Genomic DNA, 8,317 nt, shown 5'->3' on the forward strand with positions numbered 1-8,317 from the left:
AGAAATATGCTCATCTTGTGGTTATGGAAAAGAAAATGCCGAACATATCTTTTTTCATTGCCCAAAATATGAGGAGGATAGGACATTTTTAGAAACGGAAATTTCTGAAAGAATAATGCCAGATAACATAGTGCCACACATGCTGCGGTCAAAGCAGGTGTGGAACCATGTTAAGCACTGGGCCGCTAAGGTTATTCAAGAGCAGCGAAGACTAGAACGACTGCGATATAGCGAGGCAAACAGCCAAAACCAGTTCGAAAATCCCTGAGATGTTATAGTCAATAGGCTTAGCTTGCTTTGCGATGTAATACTTAATCGGTGGTTCCGCAGGGCATTTCACCAAAGCTATGTGTCGTTATTGAGATGTGTTTTTTTAGTGGGGTAAAGTTCCACACTACTGTTGTAAGGGCAACAGTGTCTTTTGAAGATTTTTTTACATCTCGCCATAAAAAAAAAAACAAAAAAAAAACGTATTAGGGTGTACCTAATTACACAACATTCAGACATTAGAAATATTAATTAAGTAAACATACAGCAAAAAAAATTAATTAATTCTGTCGAAATTGAATAACAAACGTTATTAATAAAAGCAAGATAATCGAAATTCAAAACTCTATTTACCTAAAACAATATTCGGTTGTAAGCAATACCCTATTGCTTCATTTAAATCAGTCAAATCAAAATTAAAATTTTTAACGGATATTTTAAAATAAATCCAAAATGGTTATTAAATTTATGTCATTCATGAAAACTCTGGATCGTTATTAGAAATAAAAAGCCAAAACCTAAACAATTTTGTGGACTCTTCTCCAAGTGGCTCATGATTTATAATCATCGGCTTACGATTTTTATGAAAACTGCTTAGACCAATATGAAGAAACAAAAACTTTGATCTCCGATCAGTTAAAGCTAATAACAGCAATAGAACCTACTCCACATCCGAGAGTTGAGCTGCTAAAAATCCAACAATATCAAGAGGCAAGTTCAAGCATCCACCTAGTAAAACAGTTCGCATTAAATAAGGATAATTTCCAGTTGGGTTGGGAAGCTATAATAGCGAGATATGAAAAGCTGGTCGATAAACAAGTAACGACACTAATGAACTTGTCAAAAATTAAGAAAGAAACAAGTGTAGAATTCATCAAACTAGTATCCACTGTTTCAAATCTTTTTCCGGTTCTATCGACACAAAATATTCCCACAGACAATTGGGATCCTAGTCTGGTAAACATACATATGTACCGCAGTATTACCAGAAATTTCGTTAGTTTTATGGGAGCAATCGCTCTCATCACGGAAAAAGTGCCCAACGAGGCAACAAATGAAAGACTTTCTAACTATCCAATATGAAATAGCGGAAAGGGTAGAGGAAAAAATAGTCAAAATTAAAAACAGTAAACACAACCAAAATTGAAGATTTAATAGGCCTTAAGCTAGAAGCAATTACAATGTAAACAGAAACATTTACAAAACGCAATCAATCACATCCGAACAGAAAAGGCAAACGTTATGCGAACTAAATCTTGCGAGAAGTTTAACAACTTAAAGATTAACTCACGAAATAATTTTGTCAAGTCAAAAAGACTTTGCACAAATTGTCTGTCATTCATATAAAAACTGCAAAAGCAAATTAATTGCTTGTATTGTCACAAAATACCCCATTCAATGCTTCATTACAGCAGATATCTCAACTCACTCCGAAGAAGCGCTTACACAAAAAGAACCACGGGTTTAATTGCAAAAGAAAATCCCGAAATCCACTATTCTAAAAAATTGCCAAGAGACACCATGTTGCTCAAAGGCAGAAAAAGTTCAAATGCTGCACAGCGAAACACAAAGTCGGCTAGTTACAATACCAGTTACCACCATACCAACTCAAGTTGACGGCAAATACCTTAATTCACTATTAAGAAAATTGCAAAAGTTAAGGAAATTTCCAATAACAAACAAGGCTATAAAATATCAGTATTGTGAGCACTTCTCTAATGCCACAACTACTCGATCAAATAATGGCCGGTAAGTCCTACGACCGCCACCCAAGCCACCATTTTCCACCACTCCACCAATTACTATAAAAAATAAAATAGTTACCTCTGATAGTTCCAATATTAAAAAAACATATACAAATTTTCGACCACGCAGGATGGCTTTCGCCAATAATAAAAAAAAAAATCCTGTGCAATCCTTGATCGGTGAGGCACTATTACTTGTCAAGTTAGTGCATACGCACTTAAATATTACATATAAAAAATTTTCCAAAAAGTCGAAAAATACAGTATGGGACAACTCAAAATTAACGTTAAGGGATCACCAAATGCCTAATGCGATACAGTAATGCACCTACACTTGCAAAAGGCAATGGTCGCTCTTATCGCATTTATCTATGCGCGCCTCATATGGGTGGGTTATGGAAATCAGCTGCATAAAGCTTCAAATTAATTATGAAGAATTCTCTACTTTACAAATCGAAGCCGTTCTCCGTTCACGGTCATTCTGTCGCAGGAGAGATAGTTCCAACTCCAGGGCTAAAGAGTACCCATTCTGGGTACATACAAGTGGTATGTTTTAAATCAAAATACGTACTGTGCACACCCGGATAAATGTGAGTATACATATTACAACGTAGGTAGATAGCGCGCCAGATCGTTGTTGTCGAAATTCTAAAAAAGCGGGCGGGGCGAGTGTTAAAGACGAAAAAATTTAATGCGAATGTAAGCACGGATGCATGTAACGATGCATAAAGTATGAATCTGCCATCCCGTTGTCCATCCTTTTTGTTGAGTGGGTTGGTGTACAGGTGTGGTGAGTTGAGTTAGTGTTGTGTTATGGTGTAATCGGCTGTGGTGTATTGAGGTGTGTCTTGCTAGGGCCCGCCAGTTTTTCCCAGGTAGAGTGGGGGGAGGCTTAACTCATTTAAACAGTTAAATAATGTTTTGAAGTTTAAAATTCTTTTGATTATTCTTTTATTTAGAAACTTTCTAAGTAACTAGCAGGCCTCCTTGGCTTCAAACGGATGTTAAACAATCATTTCAAAAGCTATATTTTTGTACACACTCTTCTACATTTACTTTGTCGTTTTTGCGAGGCGTCATTAAAAATGTGTAAAATGAAGAAAATTTTGAACACGTGTTTAAACTCAACAAAGATTTGTCATTCCTTACCACTGGTGGGGGGGAAATGAAACGTTTTATATCGATTATTATATCTTGCTTATCTTATGAAACGTTGTTTCAATCATTTCAATGCCTAAATGTGAGGGAAGAGAACCCAAAACCTACATCTAAACGAAAACGTCCGTCTGATTAAGATACCACTGTTTCTTCCTTAAAAATAATGCCCCCACCTACTATTGACCTCATCAATCTTGCATCACCTTGTCCTCAAGAGGAAGGTTCCGTCTGCTCAGGACACAGAAAAAAGTGTTACTGAACACGGTAAGCGGAAAAGTTCTCAAGATCCGCCTCCAAATACTTCCAAGTCAGCTATTAAAAACTTACTTGTAATACCGCGGAAAAAGGCAATTTTTATCTCGAGACTTGCTGCGGATACCACAGTCGATGATATAAAAAGTTATATCTCGTCGAAATTAAAAACGGTAGACACAGACATCCGTAAATTTAATTTCAAATACAGCAGGGATATTTCCTCGTTTAAGATCGACGTCTCCGCTGACAATTTTCAATTGATACTTGACAACTCATTCTGGCCACCTGGGGTCTTTGTGAGCGAATTCGAGCACAAACGTGATACGCCCCCTGTAGTTATCACTAAAATGCCAAGAAATCCGTGGATACAAAAAACTAATTAACAATAATTCGCTGATTATTTATTACCAAAATGTTAGAGGGCTTAATACAAAACTTACTGATTTGTATTTAAATAGCATTCATTGCAACTTTAAAATCATTGCTTTCACAGAAACTTAACTAAAGCCCCACATTTTTGATAATGTAATATTCAACAGCGAATTCTAAATCTTTAGATATTACCGGCTGAACAGAAAAGGAGGTGGTGTCTTGTTTGCTGTTCATTCTTCAATTCCATCTGAGGAAGTCGATGTTCCACATGCAGACTTCATAGAATTTAAGTGCATTAGTATTTGCGCTAATAGTGGCCATATCTGCTTAACTTTATCTTATATACCGCCTCACTCAGACATATCTGTATATATGCAGCATGCTTCATTAATAAAAAATGTTTTCTCAATGGCTAATAATACTGATTCCATGATTGTTTTGGGAGATTTCAATTTACCGTGCGTATCATGGAAATCTATTGATGATTATACCATTCCTATTAGTACTCGCTTATGTTTTAACGAGTTCTTAGATGAAATGTCGCAGTTGGGTCTTAATCAAACTATTTTAATTTCAAATGAGTTTGGTAAGCTCTTATATCTAGTTTACGTTGATAACGCTTCAATGTTCTCTGTTGTCCGATGTGATCCTTTGGTTCGGCCAGAGGACTCGTATCATCCTGCTTTGGAAATTAACATCGAAATCATAGCCAACTTTGCTCATAATAATACAAAAGACCTTTGTTTTCGGTTCAGCTATGCGATCAGTATAGTTTCTGAGATATGGTTTTTGGTCCATAAGGGGGCGACGCAACGCCCATTTTAAATTTTTAAAAAAAGGCTGGGTGCAGCTTCCTTCTGCCATTTCTTCCGTAAAATTTAGTGTTTCTGACGTTTTTTGTGAGTCGGTTAACGCACTTTTAGTGATTTTGAACATAACCTGTGTATGGGGGTGGGAGGTGGGCGTGGTTATTATCCGATTTCTTCCATTTTTAAACTGTATATGGAAATGCCTGAAGGATATGACTCTGTAGAGTTTGTGCCAAATTTTACTTTAATATCTTTATTTATGGCTTAATTATGACACTTTATAGGTTTTCGGTTTCCGCCATTTTGTGGGCGTGGCAGTAGGCCGATTTTGCCCATCTTCGAACTTAACCTTCTTATGGAGCCAAGAAATACGTGTACCGAGTTTGATCATGATATCTCAATTTTTACTCAAGCTACAGCTTGCACGGACGGACAGACAGACATCCGGATTTCAACTCTACTCTGACTCTTTATATATATCTGACTCTTTTAGTTTTAGGACTTACAAACAACCGTTATGTGAACAAAACTATAATACTCTCCTTAGCAACTTTGTTGCGAGAGTATAATAATATTGTACGTAATCCAATATTGTTTTATGGTTTCGTCAACCCCAAACGCAGGATTTCTAATTTTCCGTCCGCTATGAAATGTAAGTCTAGTATGTCTAGTGACAATCACACCATTTCTAATATTTTCGCTGAATTCTTTAGGTCTAATTACTCTCCAAAATCTCCAAAAAATGTTCCCCATCAGCCCAAGTTATGTCCGATTTCTGTCATTAATGCAACTACTTTTTCCGAAGCAGACGTGTTGTATCATTTAAATATGTTAGAACAATCCTACAATTATGTCCCAGCTATGATTCCCTCATGCTTTCTTAAGAAATGTGCCAAATATATATACCAACGCCTAACAAAACTATTTAATTCATCTCTTATGCAACGCTTATTTCCATCGATATGGAAAAGGTCATTTATAATTCCTTTACATAAGAGTGGATTTAGATCATCTATTGAAAACTTTAGGGGAATAGCAAAGTTGTCTGCAATACCTAAACTTCTTGAAGCAATTATAACATACGACATAACCTTTTGGATCTCTCCACTATTTTCTTGCTCTCAACACGGTTTTCGTAAAGGGAAATCTACAATAAGTAATTTGCTTGAATTTGTATCACATGTATCAACGGGCTTTAGGGAGAATAAAAATACTGATGTTATATACACAGATTTTAGTAAAGCTTTTGATAAAGTAAACCATTCAATTCTTTTGAATAAACTTGATCTTCTTGGTTTTCAACCAATATATCTAAAATGGGTTGCTTCTTATCTTAGTAATAGAATTCAACAAGTCATATTTAACGATACTTTTTCTGACATAATCAATGTTCCTTCAGGCGTTCCTCAAATTCTGTTCTTGTTATTTATTAATGACATATCATCTGTTGTTAAGTTTTCAAAAGTTTTATTATATGCGGACGATGTAAAACTTTCTAAAACGTATACTTCAAACAGTCAAAGGAGTCAGTTGCAAACAGACTTAAACAACCTAGTTTCTTGGTGTGATAGAAATGACATGCCATTGAACCTTAAAAATGCAAAACGATGTGCTTTTCATGTAGAGCTGTAGACCCTACTTCATACCCAATACAAAACTTTAGGTTGGAGCAAGTATGCAGTTTTGTTGATCTGGGAGTAACTATGGACCCCAAACTCAATTTTAATCTTCACGCATCTTCCACGGTTTTTAAGCTGAAGGCGCTCTTAGTTTTGTTAAACGTTAGTCAAAAGAATTTAGAGATCCGCTTACCACAAAAATTCTTTTTACATCTCTGGTGAGGCCTATATTAGAGTATGCTTCTGTGGTTTGGAATCCTAGTTACCAAGTCCATTCGGATAAGTTAGAGTCCGTTCAAAAACAATTTTTACTTTTTACCTTAAATCATTTGCATTGGGATTCCAGTTTAAATCTTCCCCCTTACACTAACCGTTTAAAACTTATAAATCTCCCGACACTCGCTAGTCGTAGGGAGATGCTTGGTATAATATTATAATATTTTACTAATTTTAACATTCCCACTCGCTCTACAGGCAGTTTAGACCCTTACTTTTAAAATTTTCTAGAACAATTTTGAGTTAAACGAATCATTCCGCCGTATATGTCATGATTTCAATTCTCATTCCAGCATATTTGATCTAACAGACCCACTCTTTAACATCAAAAAAACTTATTTTATCTACTCTTAACGAGTAACATTTCAAAATTATAAACTATAATTAAATTAATTCTTAATTTCGGCGGTTGAAATTTTTGAAGTTATACTTCTCATACGAGTTCGGAAAAGGTTGCGATAGATTCAGGTTGCGCAACCTTGCTCAATATAAATCTACGCAACCTTGCTCAATATGAATCTACGCAACCTTGTCTGCGAAGATGTTCGAGCAGCAAGCGAAGCGGTGACAATCGGCAATCGCTTGTTCGTTTCTTTCGGCACAGCTCGGCTTTTCTACCAACAACACAATTTTGCCATGCTTATGCTGTTGTTGTTTTTGTAGAACAATGTTTCAATTTTTGGTTGGTGACATATTCAATTTAAAATAAATTCTGTTGGGATTCTAACCTACGTGCTCGTCGTCACTTTTGAAGCGCTTACCACCAACACCACCATTGACACTTGAATTGCGTTGTCCTAATTATGGTTTGGTTATGCATGAAAGAAATATACAATGGATCGCCGATTGTTACCTCTTTCCTTCCTGCTGCTGCGCATATGTATGATTGTATGCTTGTTCATTATTGAAGTTATACTGCTTTTGCTTTCCTTTGTCTTTCATTTCTGCGAATTCTCAACTATTTTATGTGCCCTTTTATTGAAATACTCTGCGTTGGCCGTTGAAAAATTAAGGCTATACTTTACAGGATTATTTCTGTAGTTAGTCTTCATTTACATTTATTGGAAATCGACCCTCAATGACGTGGTATATCGTTTTATCTGACAGCGTGAGGTTTAAGAAGTTCATTTCTAATTTTGTCTTGTGGCATATTAGAAATGATGTTTCTTCGAAAATCGTTCGCTTACAACGGATAAAACGACTTCTGAGTGGTGATTTTAATGAATAAATTCCTTTTGGTTGAAATGCTCTGCGTTGGTCGTTGAAAAGTTAAGACTATACATCTCAGGATCATTAATTTCTTCAAAGAAATTAATGACCTTTAGAAATATGCATATTTGCATTATTTCGTTGTCATTTCCATATTCGTAGCAATAGAATTTCTATGGCATAAGTAAAGTAATGGCCACCGATTATCACCCCTTGCCGCTGTAGCATCTTCGCCTACAAACATGCGTAAATAGTACATATGTATGTATGCATACGTATGATCGTGAATACATATCGACGCAGACTTTTGCGAGAAGCACCAGAAAGTTGTGCAATTTATGATTTTTGGCTGTTGCCATCGTCGCGAAAAGACGACTTGTTTGCAAAGGCATGCTCGGGGAGATGTTACGGCCTCTGTTTTTATGAATGAAGCGAGATCGCTTGTGGAATTTGCGCCTGCGTTCATGAATGAAATCGTTTTTGTTGTAAAATGTACTACACTTGTTCTTGGCCAATTTGGCTGCCATTTTGTCTTGTGAAGATCAATTTTTTGTTGGTGACATATTCATATGTGTACGCAATGTATGCAAATATATGTACATATAAG

General features: G+C 36.0%; 1 pseudogene; it reads left to right on the forward strand.

The window, feature by feature from the left end:
* Window positions 1–7,511: 7,511 nt before the first annotated feature.
* Window positions 7,512–7,714, forward strand: LOC120781037 (annotated as a pseudogene).
* The last annotated feature ends 603 nt before the right edge of the window (window positions 7,715–8,317 follow it).

Source organism: Bactrocera tryoni, unplaced genomic scaffold, assembly GCF_016617805.1.
Source record: "Bactrocera tryoni isolate S06 unplaced genomic scaffold, CSIRO_BtryS06_freeze2 scaffold_25, whole genome shotgun sequence".
Classification (NCBI taxonomy): domain Eukaryota; kingdom Metazoa; phylum Arthropoda; class Insecta; order Diptera; family Tephritidae; genus Bactrocera; species Bactrocera tryoni.